This window comes from Dromiciops gliroides, chromosome 3 (genome assembly GCF_019393635.1).
Source record: "Dromiciops gliroides isolate mDroGli1 chromosome 3, mDroGli1.pri, whole genome shotgun sequence".
Lineage (NCBI taxonomy): Eukaryota > Metazoa > Chordata > Mammalia > Microbiotheria > Microbiotheriidae > Dromiciops > Dromiciops gliroides.
This window is the reverse complement of record NC_057863.1, coordinates 52,254,293-52,271,448: the sequence shown is the minus strand read 5'-3', so window position 1 is coordinate 52,271,448 and position 17,156 is coordinate 52,254,293.

Sequence of the window (17,156 nt, the reverse complement as noted above, 5' to 3'; positions counted from 1 at the left end):
CTTCCAAAAGGAAGTTAAATGACTTACCCACTCACTTGGGGAATTGATATAACATGCTGGATTTGAAAACTTATCCTCCTACACCAGGTACTGAAATTTTCATTCTAGCTGATACTAAAAGAGCTGTGGTAATAAGGCACTTTGTATATAATATTCCACCTAACTTACATAAGCATTCAATGAGACAAGTGCAATCCTATTATACAGATAAACAGTGCAGGAAGAAACACATCTCTGAGATACTCCATTGGCAATCTCATTCATCTTCCTGATTGCAGGCCCAGCACACTAGCCACTATGCCACTTTAGCTCCTTAAGCACTGTTTTGGCTGCATGTCCAAAATTTTGGTATGCTATTTCATTTTTATCATTATCCTTTCATTAAATTACAATATCTATGATTTGTTGTTTGATTCATCAATTCTTTATCATTAACTTATTTGTTCTCCACTTACTTTTTATCAAGTGACCCTTTATGGAATACAGTTTTATTGAATTGTGGTTAGTAAAAAAATAAACTAAATATTTCTGGGTTTTAACATTTTTATGAGGTTTTACTCTCTTAATATTGGCAACCTTTGCAAAATTCTCAAGCAAAGCTAAGGAATATTATATATATATATATATATATATATGTGTTTGTGTGTGTGTGTGTGTGTGTGTATGTGTGTGTGTGTGTGTGTGTATGTGTATAGGGAAGGAAACCCTGATTTTAAACCTCCACTGCCTTGAAGCTATACCCATATATGGGAAAGGCTTCAGGAGTTAACCCCAAGGAAAAATCAGGAGTCAGAGACCCTTAGGCAGTTGGATGTTGGACATCACATTTCTCTGGCAACTCCTGCAGTGGCACTGGTGCTTTGGCACCAGTATTGGCTTTGCCTCTCCTTCGGATCCAACAATGTCTCAGAGAGGGGAAACCTGCTGCATGGACAACAGCTTGTTTTCCAATTGACCTGCCAGGCCAGCACACTGGAGAAGACACTCCAGCTGCTAAAATGGCTGGTATGGTTCAAATCCAGGCTCAGACATTTGACGCTTACAAGCTGTGTGACCTTGGGCAAATCACTTAACCCTGATTGCATCACCCAAAGACAAAAATTCAAATAAAATAAAATAAAATGTAAGGTATGTATATTTTGACTTTAGTCACAATATTGTCACATTTATCTGTGGTACCTTTAAGCAATGTGAAGTTTCCTTGTTTATTTTAATGAAATCTTTTTTTCTTTTTTTTTCTTTTCTTTTTTTTTTTTTTTTTTTGCTTTTGGCTTCTTTGAGATTATTATTGAAACCTCTGCTTTTTAAAATGTAGTTAAAGCATAAGTCCTTTAGTTCAGTTAAAGCATGCTACTTATTTTACCTTTGAATCTTTATTATTATTCGATCATTTCAGGTGTGTTCAACTCTTTGCGATCCTATTTGTGATTTTCTTGGCAAAGATACTAAAATGTTGGGGCAGCAAGATGGTGCAGTGGATAAAGCACTAGCCTTGGATTCAGGAGGACCTGAGTACAAATCTGGCCTCAGACACTTGACACTTACTAGCTGTGTGACCCTGGGCAAGTCACTTAACCTTCATTGCCCTGGAAAAAAAAATACTGAAGTGTTTTGCTGTTTCTTTCTCCAGCATATTTTACAGATTAGCAAACTGAGCATCAGATAGTGTTAAGTGACTGCCCAGGTTCAAGCTAGTTAGTTTCTTAGGCTGTATTTGAACTTAGGTCTTCCTGACTCCAGGCCCAGAGCTCTACACTGCACCACATAGCCTAAGTCTTTATGTTTCATGAGAATTTCTTGTGAACATCATTTTGCTAGATTCTCTCATCTAAATGATTACACTTCCCTTTTCATTTGATGATTAAATTCATCTCATTCATCTTGAAAAAAAGATCAATAAGCATAAATTTTCCCAGCCATTTTTCTTTTTTTCCTCTTTGCTCGTCATCATCATCATCATCATCATCATCATCATCTTCTTCTTCTTCTTCTTCTTCTTCTTCTTCTTCTCCTCCTCCTCCTCCTCATCTTCCTTTTACAAAGTAGTAGAGGCTGCTAGAACAAGAGGATATTTGACACTAGAGCATAAAAATAAAGCATAGAAATGCTTTATGAAGTTATTTTTTTTCTCTTCCTCTCTTTTCCCCCTCATGCAGAGTCAAATCATAGATGTATATTTTTTCTTTCCTTTTAAATTCAGCACACTTCACCCCCTCCCCTCACTGAGTTTAGGGTTCATTCTATTATGTCTAGTCCTACTATAAATCTATTCTTCCTCTGATTTCCTCATTTGCTTACACTGCTGGCCATCTACTTCACTTTTTGGACTATAAAACCATGCTTTCTCTATTTCTGGCTAATCCTAGAAATTCTGCTTCCTCCTTGCCCTGGAACTTCTTACAAGGCTTTCTGGCTTGGTGACCCTGGGATATTTCTCTACAAGGCCTAAACTCCTTGACTTCCTCCTGAAGTTTACATTTTGCAGAAAGGCTCTAGTAAGCCCACCTTTATTCACCTCCCATTCATTTTCCTGACTTTCTAAACTTACCTTCATCTCTTCTCTTCCCTTTAGCACCATTTTCTGTTTTATCCTCTCTTATTCAACTACAGGCTCCTTAAGGGTAGGGGATATTTTTAGTTTGTAATTCATTTGTATTCCCCAGTGCTTAATACAATGCTAAATCCTAATATCCTTCCTTCTTTCTTTCATATCATAATTCTTGGCCTCAAAAACAAACAAACAAACAAACAAGCAAACAAAAAAAAACACCAACTAAACAAAAACAAATAAAAATAATTCTTGGCTTAAAGCCTTGTCCTCAATTTTCTCTGGTGTTGCTGCTTTTCTAGCCTTCTTCTGGGCCCTAGAAACTGAGTCCGACATTTTACCCCTTTGTTTTTCTTCCTCGGGCCTAGAAAGATCCCAAATCATTTTTGTGTCCTTCCTGCTATGAGCTTCAGTCTTAATTTTATTCAGAGACATAAGCACTGAGTTTTATATCTGCTCTTCTGAGAGGTCTTGTGCTACTTTCCAGCCTGCTATCAATTCTGGGCATCCCACAATGCTGGCTTAGGTCAATTTTCTGGTCAAGGCTGAGTCATAGACCACCTCTAAAAGATCAATGCAGGGTGACACACTACTGCCCCAAATCTGTTCTCACCTTCAGGCTGTACCACCTATTTGTTCTGGGTGACACTGACTTACATTCTGGTAGGTTACATGAATGACCTGGCTTCTCTATGATATCCTTTGTTGGTTTTCCAGGACTGGGACTTAATCTGATATGCTGAATCACTTCTCTGCCTATCAGTCAAATTTGTGTTCTTGGGCTAGAAGATGCCCCTCTGTAGTTTCTCCTAAGTTTTTCCAATTATTACTGGGTCTAACTGTTGTTCTCAAGTCTTTCAGAAACCATGTGGAGAGTTGGATGATACTTCTTCTAAGTGCTCCCTCACCTTAGATGCTCTCTAGTTTAGTTATAAAAGAAGACAACTTTTGAAATTGTAAAAAAGTATCATGTTATAGTGGGAGGGTGTTGAATTTGTATTCAGAAGATATGGCTTTAAAGAAGTTACTTGACCTTCTTTGTTTCTTGTTGAATCATCAGTAAAATGAATGTTACATTACATGATGCCTAAAAGCATCTGCCCTTTTTCTGCTTTCAAATCTAGAATTACATGGTTCCCACCTTAAAATCAGACTTGTACAGGGAAATGGAGAATAGAGAGGAATCTTGGAATTTTAAACTGTCAAAATCAAAGTCAAGGTAGGATTCAGCCAGACTTTTGTCTACTTTCCCTTTTATATATGTAAAAGTTCTTAATGTCTAAATAAACCCTTTAAATGTTTTCCAATCCTAACTTGTTTTGTTTTAATTTTATAGAAAACATCACCATATTCCCATGTTATCAGGAAAGAAATCTGTAGACTTTGAACATGGTCCCCATAGTGAAAAACTTAATTGACCAGTCTACAAAACACAGAAGCTGCTTTTCTTCATGTTGCAGGCTTACGACACAAGATATATTTCAAAGGATGCATTTTTGTTTACATAGCACAATATTAAAAGATAATTTACTAGTTCATAAGTCAAATCCTATGCTGAACATTCCTAAATTAACTCTCTACTCGGTATGAGCCAAATCTCAGTGATTTATATAAAAAATACAACAAATACGGTTAGCCTATACATTCATGTTGTTATCTTCCTAGTAAATCAGAAAGAAGAAAAATATATACAAATGAATATATTGAAAATATCACTAATTATTTCTAACAAGGCACTCAATATTTTTTCCTCTAAACTCCTCAATTTAATTCCCAATTAATTGCATTTTTAATTTTTTTCCATCAATGATTTAAAAATAGGAATTTGGAGAATTATGAAAAAAACTTTTATTAACTGAATCAGATAAAAGAGAACAGAACCTAGAGAAGATTATACATAATTCTAATAACAGAAACAGAAAGCATATTAAACTGTTAAAAAATTAAATTAAATTGCAAAGGTCAATTTTACTGCTAAGGGATAGAGTATACATGTAGCCTCTTTGTAAAGAGGTTAGGGAAAACTGGAGTAAAATTTTGCATATAATGTCAATGACAGTTCCTTTGTTGATTACTCCCATCTTTTCTCTTTTGAAAGAAGTACTTTTCCCTTTGTTCTGCCCTTCTCCCCCAAAATTTTTACCCAATTTTTCTGTATTTCATTAACCATCTTAAATGCATGTCACAATTTGCCACATATCTAATGGTTTTATTTCTATATGATTTTAACTTTAAGTTATTTTGAGTGATATTATTCTTCATGTTGATATAGCAGTTTTGATATAAACACATTAGATTGAATGTCATATGAATATAGGAGATCTATGAAGAAATGTGTATATGCATAATGCATATTCAGGTATATGCATAGTGTACATGTGTGTACATATATATGTACTGTATGTGTATGTATACACATATGTGTGTGTATATATAAACATATATATAAACGTATACAAAGAAAACATAATTGTGATAAGTATAATATCTCTCAGAGCAAAGTAACTGAGTATTCTAGTAGACATGATTAATCTTAGTGGTCATACAACCCAAACCCAACCCCCCATGAAAAGCAAAACTATTAAGTGTATCAAAAATAAATAACCCTTATTTGCCCTCAAATTCATCTCCTGGACTTGAAGTCAGGAGAAGTAGGATGAAATCCTTTCTTTGAACACCTTCTGCTGCTTCCATTTACTGCTGCTGCTGGGGTGGGGGCAGCAACTAAGGTTTATAGAGGTGAAAGTATATGCCCAAAGATATACACCTTTTGTCTAATCATGATTTGAACTCAGGTCTTCCTGCCTCTTTGTCCATGTGACCAGTAAAATCTAATGTTTGTGTCCTTACCTAACCCCCCAGTTTGTGTGTCTGTGTGTGTGTGTGTGTGTGTGTGTGTGTGTAAACTAGCTAGGATTTACTTATCAATTCAGCAATAGTTTAGTCTTTAAGTATTTATTAAAGTATATTAGAAGTTAGTAAAGAGAGAGAGACCACATGTCTCTGAAAGAATGGACAAAACCCAGCTCAGATCTATGCTCCAGAGAGAGAGAGAAAAAAAAAAAACCTTCCCCTAGCCCATCATGTGATACAAGAGCAAGACACCCAGTCCTTGGAAGAGGAAGCTGGATGGTCCCTACATAGAGCTCCAAGCTAATTAACTGGTAGAATTCAAGTCTATTGATTGACATGACTTAAAGGTGGTTCATGAACTTCTGGGACACCAATTGTACCAAAGGTCGAATTTTTTTCTTGATAGAGGGCAGGACCCCTGGTTCTCACATCCATGATTCCATCCTCATTTTTGACTTTCAGACTCCTTACCTCAGGTGCTGCCAATTCTTTAAATTCTTTTGTTGTTGTTGTTTTGTCTGATCTCACCTTCTCTCCAACCACAAAAAGGTCTTGACAGCTTTCTCACTTCTCCTATTTTCTTTTCTTATCTGTGAACATGTTTTATCTTCTTGAGGCTAGAGATTGTTTTGTTTTTAATCTTTGTCTCTCGAGGTTTAGCACAAGATTTTGCTAATTAACTAGGCACTTAGTCAATAATAGCTGGAATTTGTGTCTTGTATTAAAGCTTGAGCAAAAAAAAAATTCATACATTTGTTTATGCTTGGGCCTCACAATATTGTGAGGTAGTTACTATTATTATCCCCAGTTTACACTGAAGGAAGGGGAGGCTCAGAGTAGTTATGATTTTTTCAAAGTCACATAGCTAGTAATAATTTGAGCTATAATTTGAACCCAGGTCCTTGTTGTCTTGAATTCCATTGCCCAAGCTACTTAATGCTGCTAACTCTGTGCTCCTACCAGTTTATGGCACATAGATTCATCTACCTTCCTCTGTCTATACTTGAAGCTTTTGACCTGCACTTGCTATGTAGGTCAACCTTATTGAGCACTGTTCTCCAAAGCTATACCCAGTGGGGTGCAAAGCTCTCTCCCAGGCTGCTGCTTTATGGCATTAGCAACTTTTTTTATTTAGGTATAAAGTAGCTGCTAATGGCCACAGATGAGCTCAGCCCACTGCTCCTTTCTCTCAACATACCATCTACCACCTCCTTCTCCACAGCTGCTAATTAGCCAGCCCTAGAGAACCTGCTGGAACTGTCAAGAGTTTTGGGAAGGCTATATAAGTTGACCCCGATTGAATAGTTGCCTTTTTAAAATTTTTATATAATTGGTTTATATGCTGCTATATATATATATATATATATATATGATAGGGCTTTTTAAATTTTAAATTTTAGTTAATTCTGTTATCTGTGAATTCCTTATCATCTTGATGTCTGCAAGATTTGAGCATTCCCTTCTCCCAACTACCCTCCAAAAAAAATGGACCACAGTTCAGCTGGGCTCCTACTCAGTGAGGATGAGTCAGCAGATGTTAAGAACTATATAAAGTATTGCTGGGGGCAGCTAGGTGGCACAGTGCATAAAGCACTGGCCCTGGATTCAGGAGGACCTGAGTTCAAATCTGGCCTCAGACACTCAACACTTACTAGCTGTTTGACCCTGGGCAAGTCACTTAACCACAATTGCCTCACACACAAAAAAAGAAAGAAAGTATTGCTGTATTTTCAGGTAATTTCTTCAACCACAATTAATTTTTCTTGAATTGGTCTTTAACATGTGTTAACAATTTCTCTTCTCCACTACCCTGTAGACTCTGCTGAAGAGCTTGCTGTACTACAAGTTTCCAAAGAGGAAATTTAAAATTCTTCACTTAATAGCTCTAATATTTCAGGTCAGAAGTTTGGGGGATGGGTTTATTGGGTCAGTTTCCTAGTCTACAGATTGAGGGAGAGTCAAACTGGCTGACTGAAACAATCCTGTGCACTCCTAATCCTTTTCCTCTTCTTTGATCTCTTCCATCTGCATGTTTTGTTCATCTACTGTTGTTATTGTCATTATTGTTATTTTGCATTCTGTCTTACAGAGAATATAAATCATTGGAGGGAGGAAGACACTTGACAGCTATTTTGTTATTTCAAGGACTGTGTCTGTATTTCTCCCATTTAAGGCATTGAAAAAATTTTAAATGGAGCTAGGGAGGAAAGTGGGCAAATTGTGATTTTTAGGGAAATAATAGGCTTTCTAATTTATTTCTTATCCAAACCCTTTTCCCTGAAGCCAACTTAAAAATTCATTGTTAATGAATGCGATATTTTAATGCGAAGCCACCACAAACACATCTAAACAATAACATATGTCTCTCACTACTGCTGCTTTATAGATGAATGGAACAGTCCTTTCCTCTGCTAGGAAAACCAGCCACAGTAAGTTTACTTTTCCTATTAAGGAAATGCTGTTTTAAAGAGACATCATTTATTTTATTCAAATATTCTCTTTCCCTGCTGACTTTCATGAACTGAAAAAGAATGTCAGGACCATATGGCATCCTTCTTTGGATGCTTTATTTCGACACCTTCTTTGTTTGTTTAAGTGATTCCAGGCAAAGCTAATATTCTAGCATCTTAGGTGCTTTTACTTTCAGATTGAATCTCCATAAGTTTGCATTTTGATGCAGAGGTTCAAATGAAGAATTAATAAAAGAAGCACAACAGCTATAGTTATTTCCCTCTCTTTTCTTCATTTATTCAGGGCCTGAGTACATCATCACTAATCTTTTGCATGGACTTTTAATGCATCAGATAGCTTACATTTATGATCCAAGTGTCAGAATGATAGACAGGTTGTCAAAATTCTCAGAATACTCACAGTACATGCTATTAGATACCAATTTTTATAAATTGGCATTTATGTACAAAATTTTAAACCTTTAGTGAATGATATGCTATGAAAGAAATGCTTTAGTCTCTGCAAGGCCTTTGAAAAGGCAAATTATTTTTCCCCCTTCCTGGTAATTTAACATGCATTACTTTGTCTAGTCTGTTTAACATGGAATAAACACTATTTCTGACTTTCTCACAGCCTAACTCAGTACCTGGTGCATAGTAGATGCTTAATAATTGCTTCTTGACTGATTTATCAATAGTATGTAAGCAATTTATATTTCTTTGAACTTGACACCCAACTAATTTGATATATGCATTCTTTCTATAAAAGTGATAGGAGAAATATTAAATTAAGTTACTGTATTGGACGTTATATTGGTATATGTGTGTGTGCGTAAATAGAAAAACATATATACATGTTTGTATGAATTAATATATAATAGATAAACAATTAAATTATATATAACATTAACAATGAAATATGCAATGATGACATACATATTATATTATCTCCATATATATACATATATGTATATTTTAAGAATGAAATTTATCATATGATATTACTTCAGTATTTCAAGGATTCCTGATTTCAAGGTGGTTTTACCTCCCACCTATGAAAATTGTGATATTTTCAATGCCAATAAAACACAATAAACTAGCTTTGGGAGTTTCAGGGACTTAAGGGGAAAAGAAAGCAGAGGGCATGAGAGTGATGAGCCTCCTTAGAGTTAGGCTGGCACTAGGACAACAGACACACAATGGCATTTTCTTATCAGAAGCCTTTGCAAATAGATAGTACCTCAAAAAGTTTGTGCTTTACTGGCTTAGCTTTCTAGAACATTAGATTGCCTCCACTGGAATAAAATTAGAGACATAGACAATTGCCATTTTGAAGTATTTATAAATTTGGGAGAAAGGTTTATATGTTTTTTCAATTCATATCAAAATATTTTATTTGTCATTTTTTATCAGAACTACTGTCTTCTTAATTCATTACCTTCAACTTCCTTTTACTAAACTTTCTGCAATAGGTCATCTGTGATACTATTCATTAGATTTGAAAGAAAGCATAGACATAAGCACATCCACATATGCACATCCACATATACATGGACATGGATATGCATACACACAAGTGTGTATGTGTGTGTGTGTGTGTGTGTATAAATTCTTTTACAGTCATAGTCCATAAATTCAGGAAATTTTCTAAAAGGACCTTATCAGTATAATGTAAGCTTATTAAAATATAGCCCCCCCCAAAAAAGACAAAAGTACCAAACTTGTAAAATAACATCATTCATCTTAAAATTTTTGGTGTTTCTTATGTCAAACCTTAAAAATCCAATCTTTTTTATAAAACTATTTACTATTTAATTTTTCCCAATTACTTGTAAAATAAATTATTCTTTTTTTTAAATTGACTTCTAAATTCTCTTGTGCCCTCCTTCCCCACTTCTCCCTGACTTAGAAAGCAAATATATATATATATATATATATATATATATATATATATATATATATATATATATATACAATTGCTTATAATACATATATCTAAGCTGTAATGCAAAAATATATTTCCAGATTAATCATGTTGTTAAAGAAAACACAAAAATAAAAGAAAAGTGAAGGGAGTCTTAAAAAGTATGCATCAATCTGCACCTAGACTCCATCAGGTGTTTTTTTTTTCCCTTTCTTATTTACTTTTGTTGCGTGTGTTTGTTTTTTTATACCCTCTGGAGGTTGATATGATTTTTTAAAGTATTTCATTATTTCCAGTTAAATATAAGAATAGTATTAAACATTTGTTTTCACAGGATTTTTAGTTCCTAATTTTTCTCCCACCCTCCCTCTCCAAGACAGAAAGCAATCTGATATAGGTTGGACATGTACAATCACATTAACCATATTTCTGCATTAGTTATGTTGTGAAAGAAGAATCAGAGCACAAGGGGAAAACCTCAAAAAAGAAGGAAAAAAAATCAGTCCAAAAGTAGGAACGGTATGGTTCAATCTGCATTCATAATTCACAGTTCTTTTTTTCTGGATGTTTAGAACAATTTCTATCATGAGTTCTTTGAAACTGTTTTGGATCATTGCACTGCTAAGAAGAGCCAAGTCTACCCCCATTGTTCATCACACAATGTTGCTGTTACTGTATACAATGTTCTTCTGGTTCTGCTCCTCTTAGTCAGCATCGGTTTATGTAATTCTTTTCAGGTTTCTTGGAACTTTTCCTGCTCATCGTTTCCTACAGAACAGTAGTATTCAATTACATACTTATACCACAGCTTGTTTAGTCATTCCCCTGTTGATGGGCATTCCCTCAATTCCTAATGCTTTGCCTCCACAAAGAGAGCTGCTATAAATATTTTTCTACATGTGGGTCCTTTTACCTTTTCTACAGTCTCTTTGGGATACAAACCTAACAGTGGTACCACTGGGTATGAACAGTCCCACAGCCCTTTGGGCCTAGTTCCAAATTGCTCTCCAGAATGTTTGGATCAGTTCACAACTCCACCAACAATAGACTCATGTTCCAATTTTTCCACAGCTTCTTCAACATTTATTATTTTCCATTTTTGTTCTATTAGCCAATCTGATAGGTGGGAGGTAGTACCTCAGAGTTGTTTTAATTTGCATTTTTCTGATCAATAGTGGTTTAGAACATTTTTTTAATATGGCAATAGATAGCTTTGACTTCACCAAAAATGTGCCTGTTCATATCCTTTGACCGTTTCTTAACTGGGGAATGACTTACATTCTTATAAATTTGATTTAGTTCCCTATGTGGATAGAATTTTTTATCAAAATTCCTTAGGAATTTTTTTAGATCATTGTATTGTTGAGAATAGCTAAGTCATCCAGAGCTGATCATCAGATGTTGTTACTGTGAACAATGTTCTCCAGGTTCTGCTCACTTTAATTTATATCACTTCATGTGAGTCTTCCCAGGGTTTTCTGAAAGAATATTGCTCATTATTTCTTATAGCACAATAATATTTAATCACAATCATATAGCACAACTTGTTCAGCCATTCCCCAATGGGTGGCCATCCTCTGAATTTCCAATTATTTGCTACCACAAAAAGAGCTACTATAAATATTTTTGTATGCATAGGTACTTTTCCTTTTTCTTTTACTTTGTTTTTTTTTATCACTTTGGGATACAGACCAAGTAGTGGTATTGCTAGATCAAAGGTTATGCATGCGTGGAATCCAATTTTTAAGACTCACCAGGGTCATGCACAATATAAGAAAACACAGAGAAATAAAGCGAGCATACAAAACCTCTTCTCCAATCTCTACTCCCAATCTTCACAGCTCTGGCTAGCAATATTCTTTCTTGTCTCTATTATTCTCTTATAAAGAGCACTATAGTTTTGTGAAAGGGTCACTGAATTTGAATGAAAGAATACAGAAGTTGTCCTAATGTCATCATTGTCTACTGATGTGACCTTGGACAAGTCACATCATTTTTCTGGGCCTAGAGTCCCTCTTTTGTAAAATGAAGAGTTTGGACTAGATGATCTCTAAGTTCCTCTCTTTCTTCAAATCTATGGTTTCTGTGAAAGAACAGTAGACTTTGTAAGATCAAATCTCCCTAGTTAGTAATATGTGGGATAGTACTTAGAGATCTCTTCTTACCTATTACCTGTGGGTAATCCAATAAGGTGAGATTAATGTCCTTATTACTTCTATTAAAAACAGATGCTATCTCCCTACTCACCCAGATTAAAGTCTCTGGACACCTAATTACACAAATATTATATTCCAATAAGTTAAAATTTACTTAAATAGCATACACACATACATACACACATATACATATTTGTATTTATACACATATATGCATATTTAACTATATGTGTGTATATATGTGTGTGTTTCTGTACTAGGTTCTGAGGATAAAAACACAAAATATTATTACACCTTATATAACATACATCTTATATAACTCACTGTAATGAAATAATCCTCATAATTTCTGCAGTAAAATGACCTCTAAATATATCAAAGACATTGCTAAGTTGTTGCTTTAAAAAAAAATTTCTACTGATTCTATGATGTTATAATATTTTTGATAGTAATCATAAAATAGATGATTTATATAGAGATGACCTTTTCTTTTTTTAAAAGTAATTAACATTTTAATTAATAGATTTGGGTTCCAATTTTTATCCCTCCTTCCCTCACTCACCTTCCCCCTCCCTAAGGTAGCAAAAAATAAGATAGAGGTTATGCATGTACAATTATATAAAACATTACCATATTAGTTATTTTATACAAGAAAACTTGAATAAAAGAATAAAATGAATGTGAAAAATAGCATGCTTCAGTTTGTGTTCCATCAATATCAGTTCTTTCTTTTGAGGTGGATAGTATGTTTCATCAATATTCCTTTAGGATTTTCTTAGATCATTGTATTGTTGAGAATAGTGAGTCATTCACAGTTCTTTCTTCATCAAACATTATTGCTGTCTCTGGGTACAATGTTCTGTTTCTGCTCATTTCACTATACATCAGTTAATATGTCTTTTCAGGCCATTCTGAAATCATCCAACTTATAATATCTTATACCAAAATAATATTCCATGACCATCATATACCACAGCTCATTTAGCCTTTCCCCAATTGATGGGCATTCCTTTGATTTCCAATTCTTAGCCACCACAAAAAAGAGCTGCTAGAAATATTTTTATACAAATGGGTCTTTTTCTCTTTGGGGAGAGACAATCTTTTCAAGGAGTTTTATATATACATTCTCATCAATACCTCACAATTACCCAGTGCTCCTTTTTTTTTTTTTTTTTTTTTTAGTTAGGCAATTGGGGTTAAGTGACTTGCCCAGGGTCACACAGCTTAGTAAGTGTTAAGTGTCTGAGGCCGGATTTGAACTCAGGTACTCCTGAATCCAGGGCCGGTGCTTTATCCACTGCGCCACCTAGCTGCCCCCAGTGCTCCTTTTTTCCTTAGTGGATAGGAACTGTTTGGGATTTTGTTGGGTTGGAGCTCCCACGAGAGAAAAGTTCCTCTACCAATGAGAGTCTACAACTTTTCTGAAAAGTATCATCTTAGAAAGTTCCTGTGGGCACTGAATTAAATGACTTTACTAAGTTCACACTGCCATCATGTGTCAAAGGAAGGACTTGAACCCAGGTATTCCTACATTTGAGGTTGGCTCTAAAGCCATTGTATCTTGCTGCTTGCCATATCCTTATAATGAAGCAAACATAGGCAGTGAGAGGTTAGTTAAGTCACCTGATAGAGTTAAAACAGATGGTATGTGTCAGAGGTGGCACTTGAGTCCATGGCTTCCTGTTTTTTAGGTTAATTCTGTACTCACTTTGCTTCCTCCTGTCCTATTTTACAAATGACTAAGGTGCCTCTGAGAGGTTAAGACAGGATGTTATCCATAGCACCAGTCTACCTTCAGACCTAGGCTGAGTTCATCTCAATAGAACAGTCTGGGCTACCAGTGATCTCTTTGTTTTGTTTTGTTTTGTTTATTGTTGTTTTGTTTTGTTTTTTTTGTTTTGTTTTGTTTTTAATGCTTCAATATTGTGAAAGCATGTGATTTTATTGCTATGGACACTCCTCCCACAAAGGCACATTTTAACTTCTTTAAGATTTACTAGAGGTATTTTGAGACTATTTTTGACAAAGACATTAAAAAAATTTTCGCCAATATTTTGTTGAAATTCTAACAAAAACAACAAGAAGAAGCACTGCTGGTGCTGATATTCCTAGTAGTATTGCTAGCAGTAGCATTATCATATCTAGCATTTACATAGTACTTTAAGGTTTGCTAAGTGATTTACAAATATTTCATTTGATATTTACAACAAGCATAGGAAGTAATATTAATATTTATATTTTATACATGAGGGAACTGAGTCAGAGAGTATTTAAGTAACTGCAGCGTGATAACAGCTATTAAGTATCTTAGACCATATGTAATCTTATGTATTCTTGCTTCCAGGTTCAGCACTCTATTCAGTATACTGCCTACCTGTCTAGTTTCCTATAAGAATTGGTCACCCAAAAAGAGGCATATCATCTGAAACCAGAATCCACTCATTATAATCCATGTTAGGTAACTCGGTAGCACCCAACAAAAGTTGTCATCCATTGGTATAGTCTTTAGAAGTTGGGATTACATTCACACCATAATGAGGAATGAGAAGACTCATTAGAGGAACTTTTAATCTCTCATTGAAGGCCTACAAGAAATTTGTGTGTGTGTGTGTGTGTGTGTGTGTGTGTGTGTGTGTGTGTGTGTGTGTGTGTGTATGTTGGTAACATAGCATAGTGAATAGAAAGTTCAGCTCAGAATCAGGAAGCTCTTGGATCAAGTCCAATCTCTGCCATATATTCCCCATGTGTGGCCCATGTGTGGCAAGTTATTTAACCACCTCTAATGTCAAACAATTTTCTAAGATCATAAATTGCAGAAATGGTGCAATGAGCACTAATACAGATAGTTACCTCAACAGGAGATGCCTATACCAAAGAAATCACAGGTCTGGCCCTATCCTATCTTTATAGGTGGGACTAAATCAAAGGTTCTCATTTTCCAAATTATATAACCCCCAAGGTTTGGTGGATAGATTTCAGGGAGTCTGTGAACTTGACTGGGGGAAAATGAAATCTTCATTTTTACTACCTCTAACTGAAATGATCATTTTCTGTAATTATGAGTGTAGGCAACAAAACTGTATTCTGAGAGGAATCCTTAGACTTTAACAGGCTGAAAAATCAGTCCATGACACAAAAACAGTAAAGAATTCCTGAACAAGATAGTGTTTGTGGTTTCTTCCAACTCTGAAATTTCATGATTCTGTGAACAAGATATTTAAGTTCAATAAGCCTCATTTTAGGGTTATTAATCTTGCAGTGTTGTTGGGATGCAAATGCTGTAGAAATATGAAAGTCATTGTCATTATAGTCATCATCATCACTGTCATAGCAGTAGCAAAAAGTGGTAGAAGCAGCAGCATGGGGAATAGAACCCAAAACAGACAGAAAAGCAATAAATAAATAAAAATTAAACAAACAAACAAATGAATGAATGAAAGAATGAGTAAACAAACAAACAAATAAATAAACAGAACAAAACAAAACAAAAACAAGCTGTTTTTGCTCTGTTAATGTCCCAGGATAGGTAGAGATGATTATTTCTAATGAATATTTTCTACACATCAAAAAAAAAATGAAGAAGTATAATTGAGACCAACCTAGAGGGTGTTGGCAATTTCTACAAGCTTTAACTTTTCCTAATTAAACCTAGGTTTCATGGATTATTTTGGGGATTATATCAATTATCTACAACATAAAGTGGGGTATAAATGAATATTTGTGGGAATAGGAGACATTGAAAATTAAGGAAAAGAGTAAATTTTTAAATTCATGAATAGAAAGAAAACAAATAACATTTGTAATCATAAAAAGTATTTTATTGTTTTCTAGTTACATGTAGAGATAGTTTTCAACCTTCGTTTTTATAAAATGTCGAGTTTCAAATTTTCTCCCTCCCCCCTCCCTCTCCTCTCCCCAAGACAGCAAGCAATCTGATATAGGTTATTTATGTACAATCACATTGAATATATTTCTACAAATAACATATTTTAGAAAAAATAACATTAAACATGTTTTTCAGGCTCTCAAGCTACTTTGACCTTTTTCATTTCTTTTTCTTCCCTGATGTAATTTATACCAGTTGGTCTTCCAAGTGCATTGATGGTAATTACACATAAAATGTAGCAAGGTGGTTTGAAAAACTAACACTCACATGATATATGTATTTATTACAAGGCCAAGACAGACACATTATGAATTTGAAAAGTCAATTTTTTCAAATAAAAGTGTTGGGTTTTGTATTCAAGTAATTTTTTTTAATTGGGTTGCCTTTTATTAAAAGCATTTTAATTTTGGGGGGTCTATGTGATTTCTTTCCAGTTCAAGAAATAGAGTAAGTTATATTTAGTTAGGTTTTTTTTTTGATTTGTGCAGAATTCAAGCAACATTTTAAAAAATTGAAAATGATATTTAAATTGTCTTCATCCTGCAAAATGATGATAAAAATGAAGTTAATGAGGATCAAGAGATTTTGGGAAAATTCATAGTGTTATAATGGACAAAACTAATAGATTTCAAACAAATTAAGGCAATAGAAATTGCAGAGAAAACAAAAGCCATACTCTGCAATGGAAAAGTAAAGAACAGTCTCAACAAATAGTGGAATAGTTTGGAATATGATTATACATACATACATACATACATACATGTATATGCATCTGTTTGCTGATTTATTCTGTACAGCATTTGGCTGAGCACTTACTTTTCCCTATATGACAATGGATTCCAATTTATATTCCATGAAACCATATTTAATGGTATTTTGAAGGAATGTAGTAATTACGGATGTGTCTTTGCTTAATGAGTTCATCTCTTCCTTTTTCTCCAGTGACTAGCCTAATCTCATTGCAAGAGGTAATAAACATTAACAAACAAACAAACAAACAAAAAAGTTTTAGTCTGTTGCTCGAACCTTTTTGGCTATTTCCAGGCAAAAGGAAAATCACATGGACCAGAATATTTTACAGTGAAAGTCATCCAATGCATTCAGGGACCCAGATCTTTTGGATTGCTTCCTCATTAAACTCAAGATCTACATCAGAATCAGATATATATTAAACTGTTGATGCTACTAACTCACTACTTCTTAATCTGTTTTTGTACTTGACTACTAAGAGGCAGTTCATAGAGATTGCAAAAGAGGATGAAACATAAGTGTACCACTAAATGAAACAAATCCCCAAAGGAGACTTAGAATGTCTATAAGTCAGACTTATGAAATGCAT